Here is a 17500-nt window from a genome sequence, read left to right as displayed (position 1 = left end):
CTGTCTCTCTCTGTCTCTCTCTCTCTCTCTCACACACACAAAGGCGCACACACAGACACACACAGACACACACACACACACACACACACACACACACACACAGACACAGACACAAAACCCACACACACAAGAACCTGTACTATATCACCGAAAATTGGGACAAGCCATACGTCCTCTCTGTGTATTTTGGGATCTCAGTCTAATTCAACTGTATAATACTACAAAAAAAAAAAAAAAAAAAAAAGATATTTAAAAAAAAATAGAAGCAAAGAAGAAGAGAAAAAAAATCAAATTTGAAAAGAGAGAGATAGAAAGAGTGAAAAAGTCATGGGGGAATATGAGATGAATCCAGGTCTTAGGGGTGTTCCAGAGAGTAAAATAAGGTTTAACCTCAGTAGTATCAACATTCAGGGCAACACGGCAATAAAGCAAAAAATGTGACAGTGAAATGATCTGTAATTAGGACAAACAGCACTAAAAGCAAGTTCAAAGATAATTGTTTTTGGAGGGGTGTGTGCTTGACTAAGAAGATTCCCAGGGTGGCCAGTTTGTGTGTGAGAGGGAGAGAGAGAGAGAGAGAGAGAGAGAGAGAGAGAGAGAGAGAGAGAGAGAGAGAGAGAGAGAGCAGGAGATGAAGGAATGAAGAAGGAATGAGAAAGATGAAGGCCTTCGTTGAAAGAATTAGCGAGAGAGGGGGAGAGAATACTTAACAGCAGAGTGAAAGTGTGGCCTGCACTGAGAGAGAGAGAGAGAGAGAGAGAGAGAGAGAGAGAGAGAGAGAGAGAGAGAGAGAAAGTCACTGGAGGTGAGATCAGCCTTTGGAATTGACGACAAATAAATAAATAAATAATAGCGAAAGAAGGGAACAAAGACACCCTACTGAATGTGTACCAATCCATCATAAGACCAGCCACGAAATAACAACAAGTGTCCACCACAGACTTATCCTCTCAAAAGTCACCCCACAAAGGTCACCATTGTTGCCGACTGTCACAATACTCACTCCTTTGATAGATTCTGCTTGCTAAAGAACAAGCAGCATAATACGTTGGGGGGGGGGGGGGTATTAAGCACTTTACAAAGTATGTTTTCTACTTCTTCTTCTTCACCCCAAGTTTGCAAAATGACTGGGTTCGAGGTTTTAAAGATGACTTAAGGCAAGTGTCACACACTGCCACAAGAAAAGTATGTCACAATCACACAAAAAAAAAGTGCACCCCACTAAGCAACCCCTTAAGTTAGGTATGCTTGTGTTGTTGTACGTTTCATTATTCAGTGAGAGGGAGGAGGTACATAGCCAAACGTTTCAAATGTTCCTCTAATCATTTGTAAAGAAGGCATTGCAGTTAAAGAATGATTGACATTTTAGAGGGAGAAAAACAAATATAATAAAATACTGCAAAAACATTCCACATCTATTCCCATCTCCACCTGCAAAAAAAAAACAACAAAAAAACACAGCACCCAGCATTTTTCTCTCCTCTGTGTCTGGGATGAAGTCACTCTTGGCACATGTGAAACATAAGCATAATTGTGTTTGAACGGACTCAGACAGGACCTAAAAATACAGAGAATAGCTGAGGGATGCGCAGCCGTGAAAGAGCGCAAGCGTTTGCCCTTCAGTTCTGCGAGCTTCCTCTGCGGTCCTACACTCGCCAGTAATGGAGATATGAATTAAAAGTCCATTGTCCTCCAACATCTCCTACTATATTTAGCCTTTTATATTTCAAGATGTGCTATCTTTATCAAGACAGTAAACCTGATGCCAGACTGGAGGTTACATGTTTGTGGGGGTGTGTGTGTGTGTGCGTGTGTGTGTTTGCGTGTGCGTGTGTGTGCGCGCTTCTGCCTGAGCTTGTATGTAGAAATAAATAAATAAGGTAAAACAGAAAAACAAAAACAGTTCAGGCGTGCAATTTTTGCAATTAAAAAAGACACAAAAATAATTATTCCACAGCGTACTTCAGCGACATATTCTGAATCGACGATGCACGGATCACGTGTTTAATAAAAAGGTTAATCAGTTGTTAATCAGAGGATTAATAACTTGATATTTTCTTTACAAAGCCATTAATATTATGCCATAAATATTTAATGGTGATGGGTGTGTTTTAAGGGTGGGGACGAGGAGAAAGGATTGCTAGAATGAGCAATACACAGGCTAATGTGCATTAATCATGCTTTGTTAAAGTCAAATAAATTCATTCATGTTTATTAATACAACCTCGGAGACAACAATACTTTTTACATTATTTAGAAAGTTATTAATAAACTATTTATCAGCAGTGTCGCCAAAGGCCGCCAGAGGTTCCAGGCAGGGGGATATGACCCCTAGCCCCTGGGATCTCAGGCCTGGGTTCAATAAGACTGAGGACATGAGAGAAGGCCTTGCAGGAGGGCTCCGTGCCGCCTGGGTCTCCGAGACTCTCTCCCCTGGAGCACTCGCTGGACAAGGAGAGAGCCCGAGTCTGGGCTCAGAGTCTGGGCTCTGGGCAGAGATTTTATGTCCCTCTCTTAACAAATTACCCTGCCGATTTGCTAATCAAAGCAAAACAAATATTGCTTTTCGTGCGCTCCATTTATTCGAATGAGCATACTATGTTCCCGAAATACTCATTCCCAGTTCAAATGTAATTAAATTGTGCCTTTAGTGAAAACATGCAACGGTACTGAAATTAGTTCTGTTTTTGTCATTCAAAAAGAAAAGCAAAGAAAGGAAAAGAAGAGAAAAGCAAAGCGAAGCAAAGCAAAGGGAGACTCCGGGCCTCCGGTCTGTCCAGGCCGACAGGGTGGCAGGATGTCCAGGGACTTCTGCTGTTATCATCCTAGTTTAGTTTCAAAGCTAAGGTTAGCGATGAAGGTGAGCCTCATACATAGAGGTTTGGACTGTTGTGGGTCAAAAATCTATTTCTACTGACAGTCTACATGTAGATGACTGTGGGTGATGAGAGTTGATAAAACAGCATGTGTAAGGTCTAGAGTGTCAAATCTGTGGCACACCAAACTGTACTTGTGAACTTCGAAAAGAATTTAACCAGTGCTTGATGAAAACAATTTCACTGCTTTAAGCCCATAGGGAAGTTAATTTAACTCAATATTAGGGCTAAAATGCAGAAACACTCATGAGCAGACGGGATGTTTGTTGTTGCTGTTGTTTTTTAAGCTGTTAAAGCATGTACTGATAACGATAAATAGATATAGCAATTAAAAATAATATCAAATATTAATTCAAGCTTTCTAATTCTGAGCTTTAAAGATGCAGTACAATTGGAAAGACAGGATGGTGTTTCTTTCTTCTTCCTTGATCTCTTGTGCGCTCTTCTTCTGTCTGTCTGCATTGCTTATTCCTTTACCCTTATTATTCGTTGTAGACTTCACAAAGAAATTAAATTGCGTTAGTAAGTCTCTTAGGCCAGCATTTAAGAAGCCATCACTGCATTGACTCACTAAATTGCTTATTTTCAGTCAAACTTAGCTTGTGCTTATATTGAATAACAGAATGGATTTCTCACAATATGCTATCCATCTACCTGTCGATGTGTCCAGTCACACCTTCAACGAACTGGGCACTGGGCCTAAGCTTGATGTACATATTATACATGTTTGTGCATCTATAATGGGGATCAATCGAGTTGGGGCTGTTAGAAACTCATAAAGCTGTATGCCTGGGGCCGCCGCTGAATAAATGTAAAGTAAAATACCTGCTGTCGCTGTGGTCAGTGTTTGTCTCCATATTCAGGGGGACACCCGCATCTGGGACCAGTGCATTCCCGGGCCCCACTGTGACCCCAGAGAGAAACCTTCCAGGGCGAACGGAAGCGCTTCCATCACCTTCCGTGCGTCGCCCACCAAGCCCCATCCAAGTGCCACCCCCCGCCCCCCGCCCCCCGTCACGGAGCCGCACAACCGGCCAAGGTAGTCAGAGGAGATGAAGAGGAGGAGGAGGAGGAGGAGGAGGAGGAGGAGGACAGCACGAGCTGAAGAAAAAACATTCCGTAGACACTTGCGCAGAGCGGGCCGCGCCCCGCGACCGGCTCAACCACCGGCTTCATCATCAGCCCAAAGCGCGTAACTTTTAAAACCCGAAAATCAAATATTAAAAATGACAGGCGGTGTAAGTGCGGCGAGCGAGCCGGGGTCACGGAGGGAGGAGGCTCAGGCGGCTTGTCAGCCACTATCTGTCAGAGTGAATTAGAAACAATCAGGGGCAACTGAAAGGGAAGGTGATTGTTATTAAGCAGCGGCACTGTGAGCGAGCTCACCCAGATGTGGCTATGCATATAAAAGAACAGGAAGCCAGCAGTTTAATTCAGGAAGCGGCAGTGAACACGGCCGCCACAAAGGAGGAAGGGGTTGGGGGTGGGGTGGGAGAAAGAAGCCCTTTGTCGCTAATAAGCTGGAAGTTACTTTGATAACAGGCAAGGGTTAGACTCGGGAATAAAGCCACTCTCTCTCTCTCTCTCTCTCTCTCTCTCTCTCTCTCTCTCTCATTTCTTTTTTTTCCCCTCTACCTCCTCAATTCGTATTTCGCAATAGGAGTGGAGAAATCAGGGGTGATATGTAGATAAGTTGACCTTAACATGGAAGGGAGGAAGAGACAGTCAGGTCCATATATCAATTACGTTGTTGCTGTCACACACAGATGATGGGGGGGAGAAGGGGTTTTTTTGTCACTCACTCTCTCTCTCTCTCTCTCTCTCTCTCTCTCGCTCTCTCTCTCTCTCTCTCTCCCCCTCTTTCTCTCCCTCTCTCTCTCCCTCTCTCTCTCCCTCTCCCACCAAACCTGGTATCTGTCAGGGACTTATGGAAGCTCCTCTGAGGCAGCCATCACGGCCATGGATTGTCGTCAGGGGCGACGGGGTGCAGGCGGGGGGATGTGTACAATATGTTTTTCAAAGAGAACAGGGGGTGGGGGGTGGCTTGATTTGAATGATAAGGAGAGACGCTAATCTGCTCGGATACGGCCTCTAAGGCATAACCACTCCAACACTCCAGCAGACCTGCCATCAGAGGAAACTGTGCCCATGTTAAAGCTCTGCATCACGCACACGCACACACACACACACACACACACACACACACACACACACACACACACACACACACACACATACACATGTACACACAAATGCTAAGGGAACAGGGGACTCCATCACACATGTACAAACATAGTGACTGCATAGTGCAGCACATATCCTGAATTAAGCAAGCATACCCCTATACAGAACATCCACACAAACAGATTGCTGTCAAATTCTCCACTCAAATGCAGAGCAGAGCAGAGTTTGAGTGTTTGTTATCGCCTGTGTGGCTGTAAAGGTCTCGAGAGAGAACATTGCTGTCCCATCATTCCTTCTGTCCTGTCTCCCTGTCCCAAGCCACTGCTAAATTTCCCAACTGGAAAAATGAAGCATGTTACTGCTCTGAATTTTTCGAGAAGTCTCAGTCTCAGTGTCTGTCTGTCTGTCTCTGTCTCTGTGTGTGTGTGTGTCTCTCTCTCTCTCTCTCTCTCTCTCTCTCTCTCTCTCTCTGTCCATCTCTTTAAATGGTTTAATGGCTTTAGTGCCTTGATTTCTATATTTCTCTGAGGTCTGAGATTTCTGTGAAAATGATCAGGGCTTTCAGTTTTTTTTTTATCCTGATCCTGTGTGTAATAGCTGTAACTGTTAAATAAAAGCCATTTTCCCCTTTAGAGATGGAGTCACATGCAACACACTTACAAGTGCATCTCTCCTCTCTCCCAGTCTTTAAGGACCAAGAAGCTGTGTCTGGAAGGCTAAGGTGTTAAACATTCTAGTGCTAAATATTACCCAAGGGGACGACAGTGTACGTATATATATATAACACTCGAAGACAGGGGAAAGGGAGGTGTGGGAGAGAGGAAGACAAGAAGAAAATGTCAGAAAGAGTGAACGAGTGAGAGGTACACTAGGAGAAGGAAGAGAGAGAGAGAGAGAGAGAGAGAGATGGATAGCAGGATAGAGCAACTACAGATGGAGGGGAAGAAAGGAGGAAGGGATGGAAGGAGAAAGAGAGAGTAGAAGCTTGATAGACAAAAGTACTTGAGAAGGGTTGGGGAAGAGACAGAGAGACAGAGAGAGGGAGAGAGAGAGTCCTCTACTCTCAGGACATGTCTTAGATTTCAGTGTGATTAGATAGTGAGGGATAGGGAGATGTTCTGAGGGAGCATTAGTAATTAATCACTGGAGAAGCTGGGATTTCCATTCTCACTGTCTGCCCTATGTAGCGCTCTCTCTTTACACACACACACACACACACAATGCAAAAAGCGCAAAACAATAACAGTGAAGGAGGGGGGGGATCTCCAGACTAGAAACAGTGAAGAAAGAATGGAACCGTAAGCACAAGCTACGGCAGCAAATCATTTCCTTTGTGCAGTGTGCTAATTATTACTGCAACATAATGAGCTCCAGTCTCCCAGCATTACCACGTATCATTACCAAGGAAAGGCTGACCATAAAACGCCAATGGCCTTCCCTGCCTGCTCACCCCACACCCCTGCCGCAATCTTCCTCATGCTTTTTATTTATTTATTTCACCCCCCCCCCCCCCCCGCCCCCCTTTCTCCTCGCACTATGAATAAATTTAGTCTGTCCCGGACATGAAAATGTCAAATACCTAAAATACACCTAGGCTAAATAGCGTATTAATTTTTAATGCTCGCTCATCCTATGCTGCTATTCTCATATCTGCCCCTGTCTGCCAACAGCTGTTGCAGTCTCCCTCTTAGGGAATTTATCATCCATCTAAAGGAGTAAGGGAGTATTGTTCTGGAGATATGGAGGAGGGGGGTTTTATTCAAGGATTTTTACCTACTTTGTCCTCCTTTTTTCTCCTTTATCAAGTCACGTCCCAACACCTCCGAAATGAAACAAAAGGTTTAAAATTGTTAATGTGCGTTTTTTATTTGTTTTATTTTATTAATTTCAGGCCCATCTCAGCTGCGCTGGTATTCTCTGTGCCTCCTCTTAGAAATCAAACTTCCGAAAAGCCATGTTCTAATATGTTTAAATATATAAAGATATTCGCATTTAAAAATTCATAGTGCTGATGACTGAGTTGTACCACTGAGGCTGAGCAGAAAGATGAAGGAGGCCATGCTAAGGCAGGTGATTTAGCACAAGATTTTATATGTCATTTATATGTACTTTTTTAGGAGCCGTGTGACGGATAAAGATTACAACTGCCTGGCACTGAACGTGCCATGCTACATGTACTTAGAGACACAAGGGAGGGATCAGTCCTTAGGATCAGTTGCTGTTAATCATTCAGTGATCACTGTTTTGAGACCTGTGGGGTATGCGCAAGACAAACAGTCTTTTCTTACAATTTCGTCCCGTACGAGATGCTGTAACGTCAAGCTGGTCTGGGGCCCGCGTTTAACCGCACAGGAATAAAGAGATGACACTCGTGTGCGGTGCGCGAGGTCGGTGTTGATCCGCCGAGGGGCGGCTGGGGCGAGGGCGTGGCTTGCAGACTCTTACCTGATCACTCTAACTGCATACTGGTCTGGGGCTCGTCAGGGTGAAGAGACTGGGGTTGCCCCTGGCACCTGTCTATGCAGCGCACCGCGATGGTCAGAGGGACGTCTCAATGCTGCCAATGAGAGAGAGAGAGAGAGAGAGAGAGAGAGAGAGAGAGCGAGAGGGAGAAGTTGGGTGGGGAGAGACAGGGAAGGGGGAGGAGATGTCAGACCAAATGTAACAAATTCACTGAATCATGGCAGAGGCGCAGAGGTCAAGGAAAAGCAGCGGAAAAAGGTTAAAGATGAAATCAAAGCCGTGCCTCAGAGCCGCACTGAAAATCTATCCGAGCAAGGCAAGGCTGGCTCTGCTGCGTGCCACAGACACGGAGCTAAATACTGCACGCCACTCTGGGATCTTTCATTTTCACCCGATCAATACTAGCTTATATTTATCAGGATTCCAAGCAGCTGCCACATCTGACAACCTCCACTTCATTTTCTCACTCCTCCCGCTCCCTCCCTCCCTCTCTCTCTCTCCCCATCCCTCTCTTATCCCACTCTTCCATGGCCTCGTGCTAAATCAGAACCCGTCAGCTGTAAAAGTGAAGAGGGGGTCCTCGGACCGATTTTTCCGGACACGCTTCTACTGCCATCTTGCCCCGGCACGATGCCGAGCTAAAGGAGTGCGTTTAGTCATTAGCACTCAAGCTCCTGAGGCCTTGTGTTTTACGTCACTGCACTGAAGCCCATCAGAAAGGGGGGTGGGTGTAAAACCTTGTAGTCTTCACAGCATTAGTGATCTGGCGTGTGCTCTTCAAAAACACTGATACGTTTAGAAGATGTTTAGCTCTCACGGAGAAGCAGGAGACTGGCTGAGAGAGAGGTGCGGGAGGGCGAGTTAAAATAGCTTCAGTCTCTAATCATCTGTACAACAATATTTGCTGTGAGGCATTTGAAATAGATTATCGCTGGTCCATCTGTGTCATCATTGATTTATAAGGCATTAAGCTGCTTTCCAAAGATGGCCCTTCTTTCTCTGGAGCAGGAGGACTCAGTGCTCGAAACAGGGCCAGTGGCAGCTGAACAAGCGGCAAGCCCAAGCTGAGCAGAGAGAGAGAGAGAGAGAGAGAGAGAGAGAGAGAGAGAGAGAGAGAGAGAGGAAGAGATAGAGACAGAGCTTTTAGCGTTAGCTCGGGCGAGAGGAAATAAAAATAGGACAGTGCTATCCGGTTTGGAGTCACCACAAGAAAGAAGCAGTATGAATCCAAAAAATGTTTTCTTTTTGTGTGTGTACGTGTGTGTGTGTATTTGTGTTTCTTATATTTTGCAGTACAAAGAGATTGGGAGGAGGGAAGGAAGTGCCAAAACACACACGCACACGTGCGCGCGCGCACACACACACACACACACACACAGCCCCACACATGGATGTACATGCGCATGCACACACACACACACACACACACACACACAAACACGCCAAACAAGGAACATCATTAACATATGAATACTATATGCAAATGGTTAGTGGAGAGCAGATGTTGGTGCATTTAATTGACCTATATGTGAATTGCATCCAAACCTTTTACACAGAGTACGCTGAATGTGCGCCCGGAATGCCACACCACTGTGGCCGCCCCGCACTGGCTTCCATACTGACACCAACAGGAGTGGGAGGAGGGAGGGGGGCGGAGAGAGAAAGAGGGCGTGTATGCGGAAGAGAGAGTGAGAGAGAGAGAGAGAGAGAGAGAGAGAGAGACAGAGAGGGCGAGAGACAGAGAAGGCGTGAGATGTCCCCGGCGAGATCCGCCCATGTCAGTCAGCCGCAGCCTGTCAGAGCCGTGAAGGCCGACGGCGGCCACCGTCACCCCGCACCCTCCGACGCCCTTCTAACGTCCCTGGCGGATGACGACCCTGCGTCGCAGTGGCAATCGATCACGTAACGGCCTCGGGCGAGCGGGAGCAGGCCTGAGGGGCGGGGCGGGGCGGAGCCGCACCTGGGCCTGACTCCTCGCTATCTGTGACAGCAGCTTGCCCTCTTTCTGGTTACTGCTTCCTCCCCTTCTCTGCTCAGCTCTTTAATGGTGGGGCTTGCAGGGGGAAACGCAGACGCTATTTCAATCGGCCCTCGTTTCTCCCCTGTCGTTTCCTCTCTCTCTCTTCTTTTTTCTGCTAGGGAATGTCATTAAATTGTATTAAATAGCCTTTTGTCCACAGGGCAAGGACCACCCGATATATGATAATACATTAATGCCCCGGTGCTCCTGCCACTGAGCCGAAACACTCTTTAAGGCCAAGAGCTGAGGCGCACACACATGGAATTCTATTGTGAGTGTGCCCGCGCGTGCGCGTGTGCGTGCGCGTGCCTGGATGCACGTGCGCGAGTGTGCACGGGAGGCGGGGAGAGAGTGTGGCTCGCTAACAACTGTGACACATACTAATAGAAACATACCTAATAAATTACAAGCTTTCAGGGTCTGGCAAGCTGACATTTTCTCTGTGAGCAGGACAATTTCATATCTGCGGCGCAGGGAACTAAATTGCATCACACGCAGATGCCAGCGGATTAGCATAAAAATTAACACTTAAATTTCAGCTTATTGTCAACCCCTCCGCTGCTCCTTCAGCCAGACCAACAATCAATTCCTCTTAGAAATCTGATTAGCTTCCATGATGCTTATTATCCCAGGCATGTCTCCTCGCCGCCATCGCACCACCCAGGACTGTTTGTTTAAATAGAATTAAGAAACTGATCAATCTATAGGTGTCTCTTAGATGCACGTTCCCCCTCGCCTCTTCCTCTCTTCCTCTCTTCTTCCTCTCTCTCTCTTTCTGTCTGTCTCCCTCTCTCTCACTCTCCTCCCTCTCATTCCCTTTGTCCTGGCCTTCATCAACAGTTGCTGATTAAAAATGCTAATTAATATGCCATAAAGCCTCTAGAAGTAGTTTACATTTAGATGGTTTATTATTCACATATTTGTTTGCTATTGCCAGCTAGTCATCCTAAATGCACTAGCATTAAACGAACTCAGTGTAGCAAAAACAACATCAGTTAAGTAAAAAGATATATATATATATATATATATATATATATATATATATATATATATATATATATATATATATATATATATATATATAATGTAACATGTACGAATGTGTGTGCATGTGCAGGGAGCGTGTGTGCAAAGAGAAAACATAAGATTTTAAATTATTCCAACACTTCATGTTCATGAATTTCCAAGTGCACATTTACTGTACAATACCATGATCAACTTTAGGCTGCCTTGACGAGCACACCCATGTCTTTGGAAGAATTTGCAACTTTAATCATACCGTTACCATGGTTACGTGATCTGTTGATATCAGGTCAAGAGCCCTTGCTCTCCTCTTGGGGGGGAAACAAAAAACATAAATCGCGATATTCAAAATCAAGGTATATGCTTTTTATTTTATTCAGACCAAGGAGGATTGTTATTTTGTCTTATTTCTCCCTGTTACTCCATAGTTTGTCATTCCTGGTCATGTAATTCTTGTTTACCCTCTAAGTGACAGTTATAGAAAAAAAAAAAACATCCCATTTTCAAAACCTTCATTGCTGTTGTGGTGAAATATTTGTCAATATGGTCCGATTGAAAACATGGCACAAGTGTGCAGTGAGCAGAGAAGCAAAGCTGCACACGCGCTGGGTGGCTGTGCAGACACTGAGAGTGCAGTTCCTTTTTGTTTAGACAAATGGTATTTCATCGCATCCAGATGTCTTTAAGCACAGTTCATCCACCACGCGCATACTCCAAGATATACAAAAAAAAAATGTATACAAACATTTATTCATAACTGTGCGCCTCCACTCGTACTGAAGGGTCGCCATGGTTCCCTTGACTCCTACCACCTCCGTACATTTCTTTTTTAGGACCGAGTTAGGCGTAATGTTAAACAAAGGCAGCGTAATGTGATTAGCGTTGGCGTTCGGTCCTGGGACCGGCTGCCTTGTTTTCGGGCCGGGGGTGGGTGGGGGGGGGGGGGGTTATGTTTAAGAACGTGCATGTGCCCTGGGGCTCCCGAACAAGCAAGGGCCCGGCGGGTGCCAAATGCGCCCAGGCGCGACACGATGCTGTTGGGGTGGTGACCCGGGCTTTCTTGAGCCGAGGTAGAGGAAAAAGAGAAAAGTGTGCGAGAGGGAAAGTAGACCAGGCAGCAGCGGGTGCACAAGTGAGAGGCACGCAGAGCCAGAAAGATCCATGGTGGGCAGCGAAAGTGAAAGATTTTATAAGTGGATAACAACAGCCACTGCTCTGTAGCAGAATAATTTAATGCAGTAACTACCCCCAAACCCCCCGCTCACCCACCCCTGCTCCCTCAATCTCCCCCCACCAGCACCACCCAAGCCACTATCCTCATGTTAACAAGACTAAAGAGGAATAGGCCACCCAGTAGTGAAAACTTAAGTCCGCAGTCCCGGAAAAATAATCCATTTCTCTCCATCCACACAAAGTAACTTTACTCACTTAAAACTGTGTATGTGCGGGTCGTTCTGCGCCTCAGCCATACATTACCCTGCACACAGTTTAAGAATAATAAACATGCTCCTAGCAGGACTATTTTCTCCCACTAATGTCCTACAATGGTGGTGGTGGGGGGATTTAAAAGTCTTTAAATTCTGAGTAAACACAGCGCTCTTTGTTGACTGTGGGGCCTTTTCCCCCTTTCTTTATTTCATCTTCTTCATCTCTTCTTCTTCTTTTTCCTCCCTCTCTCCTACTCTTGTTGTGTTTTTTCTCCAAACAACACATCCTCTCGCACATCTGAGGAACACACCTCGCTGCCGTTTCATAAGTAAAGCTCCATAGTATGGCGAGTCGTGTTTTACGCTGCTGGTTTATTTTTATGAGCAGCGTAATTAACGCTGCATGTCCTATCTCTCAGCCGTCGATGCCAGGGCCTTTATTTAAACAACTTTTATTGTGAAATGTTTGTGATCTCAGCATCTTGCCGGGGCCACACACAGATTATTGTTTCATACTTCTCAGGGACGTTTTGAAACGTTTACTCTTTCCGCCGGTTATTGTTTTTGATTAGGGCACTTTTGGACGGCCGGGGTAGAAAACATGTTTACGGAGGGCCGAGCGTGAACCCGCAGGGCTGGCCGGGGCCAAGTCTGCTCTCCCTGCCTGATTTATGGAGCCAGGACGAAACTATTTATGGCCAAACGGCTCAAGTTGTTTAATTTCTCTGCTTGGGGGCCTTTACATTTTTGGGTTGCAGTGGCCATGAGTGTGTCTGTTCCCTGTGTTTCCTGTAATGAAGCGATTAGGCGAGAGAGACCGAAGACTACAGACGCACCATGATAATGGGCCCCTGTGGTGAACATTACAGCCTTGAAGAGTCATACGTAGCGAAGCAAGCCGTTAAGGCAGAAAACTATTGGCTGGGTGCGGGGGCGAGCTGGCATGTAGGTAGCTGCTAAAATCTCAACGGCTGCCTCAGATTAAGTGCCCTATTGCAAGAGATGGGGGGATGTTTTCTGTCGTTTCCTTGTAAAGACGAGGGGTAAAAGTGAATTATGTGCATGGAGACAAGACAGGGAGAAGGATCAGACGGGGGAGCAGATGTCCTTTAACGATGCTTTCTTCTGAGTCATGCCCCCCTGCACCAGTGGCCCTGTTTTAAGACCTGACTTTCAGTATTATACAGGTGTCAGAACCGGGATATGCAAAGCAAGAGGAACAAAGTTTTGAGCTGGCCACAGCCCCCCGGGCCAACAAACGGCACCCCGGGCAGGCCACGGAGTCCTCGGGTTACCGCTGAGCTCGTGAGAGTCTCCGGGGCCCTGAGGTAAGGGGAGCAGGGGAAAGCTGTGACCCACGGCAAGCCGCCCACACTCCGGCGCATGGCAAGGATCTATAGCCCCCACTTAACCTGCCAATCAGAGGGGCTGCCTCCCCTCTCCCCCGTGAAACATGAGCTAGCCGCACGGGCCCTGGATGGCGTTTTTTTGTTGTTGTTGTTGTTCGCCTTAGTGAGGAGAAAGCTCCTCTTCCCGAGGAGTTTAGTTCAGGAGAGGTTCCTGGCCCTGGGAGAGGTCCCTCCGAGAGCAACAGCAACCCGTGGTGTCGATCGCTTTGTTCGAGCTGCACGCGCCGAGCTGTGGCGTGCAGATGGGACTCCCAAGTCTCAGACTTGTCATCTTTTGATTAAGAAAAGGAAATGATTTCACTTTAAAGACATCCCCTTCCCCTCCCCCACAACCCCCCCCCCCCCCCACCCCCAGCGCGCCAGCCACTGCTCTCAACTACGCACGTCTGGAGCTTTCCGGCTTCCCTCTATTTTAAAAAAAAAATCTTTCTTGCGCTCAGAATTGTTAGCGTACCTGTTGCCCGGAGCAGAAAGAGCAAATACCCTCTCCCCAAACACACAGCAGTGCACGATCCACCGGGGCAGAGGAGCAACAGCGCCGGCCTGTTTTCCTGGGGAAGGGAGGGGTAGAGCCAGGTTCTGACGACAACGTGGCCCGAGCTGCTCTGGGACCTGACCTCAGCTTAACTGGAGCAGTGTGCCATTTCTGCATGACCTCGGGCTTGTTAAGTGGAGAGACTGGGGGTTTGGGAGAACAGAAGGGGGGCAGGAGGAAGTGGGTCTTCGGGACCGAGACACAGACGCGGTGTTCCTCCATAAAGCCTTAGAGACAGACAGGGCCTCGTCTCGCCTGTCACATTAAACCGTTTCTCAGCAACACATCTGCACGCGCGCCACAAATCACAGGCCACACCGAGAGGGGACGTGTGTGCGTGTGCGTGTGTGTGTGTGTGTGTTGGAGAGGGCATGGGGGAGGGGGTGACTGTAAATGTTTCAGGAGAAGCAGATAAAAACCTGCAAAATCCCCATGCTAGGTGCTGGGCATGTGTTTGAGAGTCTGGTAATGTTTCAAGATATTTCTAGAGTCCGTACTCTCCAGATACATTCCTCTTTGCCAAACCGAACTCCCTCACCAAGGATCCATCCAAGAAAGGGCGATAGGAGCTTTCTGAGTGGTCTCTACAGGCGTCAACTCTATCGGTAAGACACCTACTATGTGCCTATCATGTCTGTGTGCTCACGGGCTCTGGAGAATAGAACCCCCTGGCTCAGTGGTGAATAAGATCACATCAATAAAAGCACTGGGACACATAATACTGCAGCTTAACACAGAAACTGGCAATGGTAGAAATCTCAGAACTCTGCCACACATCTTGTTTTTTGGCTAACGTTCGCTCTATCTCTCTCTCTCTCTCTCTCTCTCTCTCTCTCTCCCTCTCTCTCTCTCCATCCCTCTCTCTCTCCCTCTCTCTCTCAAAGCTAGCTTTGTGGCTAAGCCCGGCATGTCAGAGCAGCAGTTGAGACCGCACTGCAGTCCTTAACCTCAGGGCAGGAGAAACAGATCGAAGGACTCACCTGGCCACTGCCGACTAAGCAGTTTTCTCCACCGGCCTGAGGAACCACTACAACATGACGTCAAAATCTCACTGCTGACTCAATTAGTAGGTTTCAGTTTTGAAAAAAATGACAATACGGTAATACTTAAACCTTCCCTATATGTTTTCTTATATATATATATATATATATATATATATATATATATATATATATATATATATATATATTCTTTTTTCTTTTTTTTAATGGTATGGGATAAATTTTTTCATTCATTTGTTCGATTTGCTCCTGATTTGTTTATTATGTTAGCATAAAATGACCGAATGAAAGCATTAGGACCGGAATGGGTACAGTGTAAATGCCCCAGTGTGGCATGAAAAGCATTTCTGAGGGACCCAGTGTGATCCAGTGCTATGAGTCAGTGATGTCATGCCTGACTTCCCTATCGACCGCACCTGGCTCCAACACTCTCACCGGTATCATTCAAGCCCTCTCAATTTTTAATCACCATCTCAACACCAGATCCAACTCTGCTGGATTCTTCAAACACACACAATCACACAACGTCACATACACACACACACCCACGCACACACAATTAACGCACACAAAACACAAACACACAATCTCAAAAACAGAACATCAAAAGCTTGTTTGAGACAGCCACTTATACTGAACACAAACAATGTACATATAAACACACGCACACATGCGCGTGCGCGCACACACACACACACACACACACACACACACACACACACACACACACACCCTGTATGCATCTTTCCTTCACTTTTTTTCTCATACACAAAAACATTTGCACTCCAAACTATACAGGTTACCACTGAACTCAGTTTGTTCATATGAAGAGAATATAAACATGGAACTACTTAAACAGTTTCAAACTCAGTGCATCCTAGTGTTCACTGAAACACAAAGGCCCCCCAATAAGTGGTATTGCAGGGCTTCACCCAGCCAGCTCACACTGCTTGTGTTTGACCTTGCTCTGCCATATTCATTACATCATTAAGTTACCTCTTCATTAACTTTTCATTATTTATGGAGGCTTTTGGGGAGGGGGAGCCTTTATCAAATACTATCTATTGTTGAGCTCACAATGTAGTGGCAGCCCCCCCACACACACACACACACACCCACCCCATCCTCATCCGGTGTAATGACCCTCCGTGTCTCAGTGCTAGCAAAGGTATCTGCCCTGAGCTCTGTCATTTATGGGCTAGCCAGCACGAGAGCCAGGACACATGCAAACGAATAAACACGTAGCCAAACCATAAAATCCGTAGTACAAACTCAAGACACTTTACATACATAAACACACACAAACTTTGCTAGCAGCTGTTTTTTTCTTTTTTTATGCAAGCGTTTTGTTTTTTGTTTTTTTCTCTGCAATGTAGGTGCTCTTTTTTGGGCCTAATTTAGCATATATTTCTAACATTTATACCCAAAATCATTTGTAAAAAGAAATCAATGGTCAATGCCATCTGAGTCACGCAAACATCGCTGGCTGTAGATAAACATATTTGTGTGCTCTACCCTTACAAGAGCTCCACTCTGTTCCCAGTGTGTAGCGCGCTAGCTGTCATTAGCGAGCCATCGGCCCTCCACCACCACAGATTGCCTTTTTAAAAAAGTCTGGCTGAGGACCATTTCGCATCGTAGGCCAATTACAAATGGCAAATCACAATCGCGCCGATTTTTTCCTACCGACCGCCCCCCTACCCCACCAACCTCCCCTCCGCCAGCCCCCAACCCCCCACACTCCACTCTGGCCAAGTTCCATGGCATCTCTTGAATAATGTGGTGATAGCCCTTTGTGCGACAGTCTGCCCGGGCGCTGGGGCATTTTACACATTTATGTGCCGGATCCTGAGCCCGAATGGCGCCTCCCCTTGCGCGGCCCTGCGCGCGACCAAGCGCTGGCCTGCGTCACACCATGGACTGGGTCCCACCTCCCAAGATAAATCACTTCTTCCCCCAAAAAACGCCTCAGATTGGCTCGTATTAATCTGCAGGTGGCAGACAGGTGTCGGCAGTAAATTCTGGGAGAGTGTGCAAGGTCCCCTCCTAAAAAGGAAGAGAAAATATGACCTCTGATCAATGGAGAAGAAGACCAGGGAGAAGGGTAGAGGAAGCCATGACAGTGTATTAGAAAGGGGCATTAGGCTTGACTGATAGGGACCCTGACCGACTACTAGTATCACAGCCATATCACATGAAAGAGGGTGTTTATATGTGTGTGTGTGTGTGTGTATGTCCATGTATTTGCGTATATATACATGAATGTGTATGTGTACATGTTAGGATGTCAGTGGGTGCGTGTGTCCCTGTATATGTGTGTGTGTGTGTGTGTCTGTGTGTATGTGTGTGTGTGACTCCATCCCATGATCATTCGCCAATTACGGCGAGCTAATGCATCCAGAGCCTGGAATCCCACCTCAAAAGCGAGGGGGAGAACTCTCTGGAGGAACGCTAATAATATAACTTAAAACATGCTGAGAGAGAGCATTATGCGCAAAATGGAAATCAAAAAAGAAAAACACAGTGTAATTTAAACTGGGGCAAGGCTGGAATGGGTTTATC

General features: G+C 46.4%; 1 protein-coding gene across 7 annotated transcripts in view; it reads right to left on the bottom strand.

The window, feature by feature from the left end:
* Positions 1–17500, bottom strand: part of znf536 (zinc finger protein 536) — a 172656-nt gene that overhangs the window by 107333 nt on the left and 47823 nt on the right. For all 7 annotated transcript variants that reach the window (XR_014119476.1, XM_027004754.3, XM_081705878.1 and 4 more), the window contains exon 3: positions 7506–7617. The gene's annotated coding sequence lies outside the window, so the exon portion shown is untranslated. The remainder of the gene's footprint in view (positions 1–7505; positions 7618–17500) is intronic.

The sequence above is a fragment of the Electrophorus electricus genome, chromosome 23, assembly GCF_041902795.1.
Source record: "Electrophorus electricus isolate QZ-2024a chromosome 23, ASM4190279v1, whole genome shotgun sequence".
Lineage (NCBI taxonomy): Eukaryota > Metazoa > Chordata > Actinopteri > Gymnotiformes > Gymnotidae > Electrophorus > Electrophorus electricus.
Note: the sequence above shows the minus strand (reverse complement) of the source record. Positions and strands in the feature narration are given on the sequence as shown.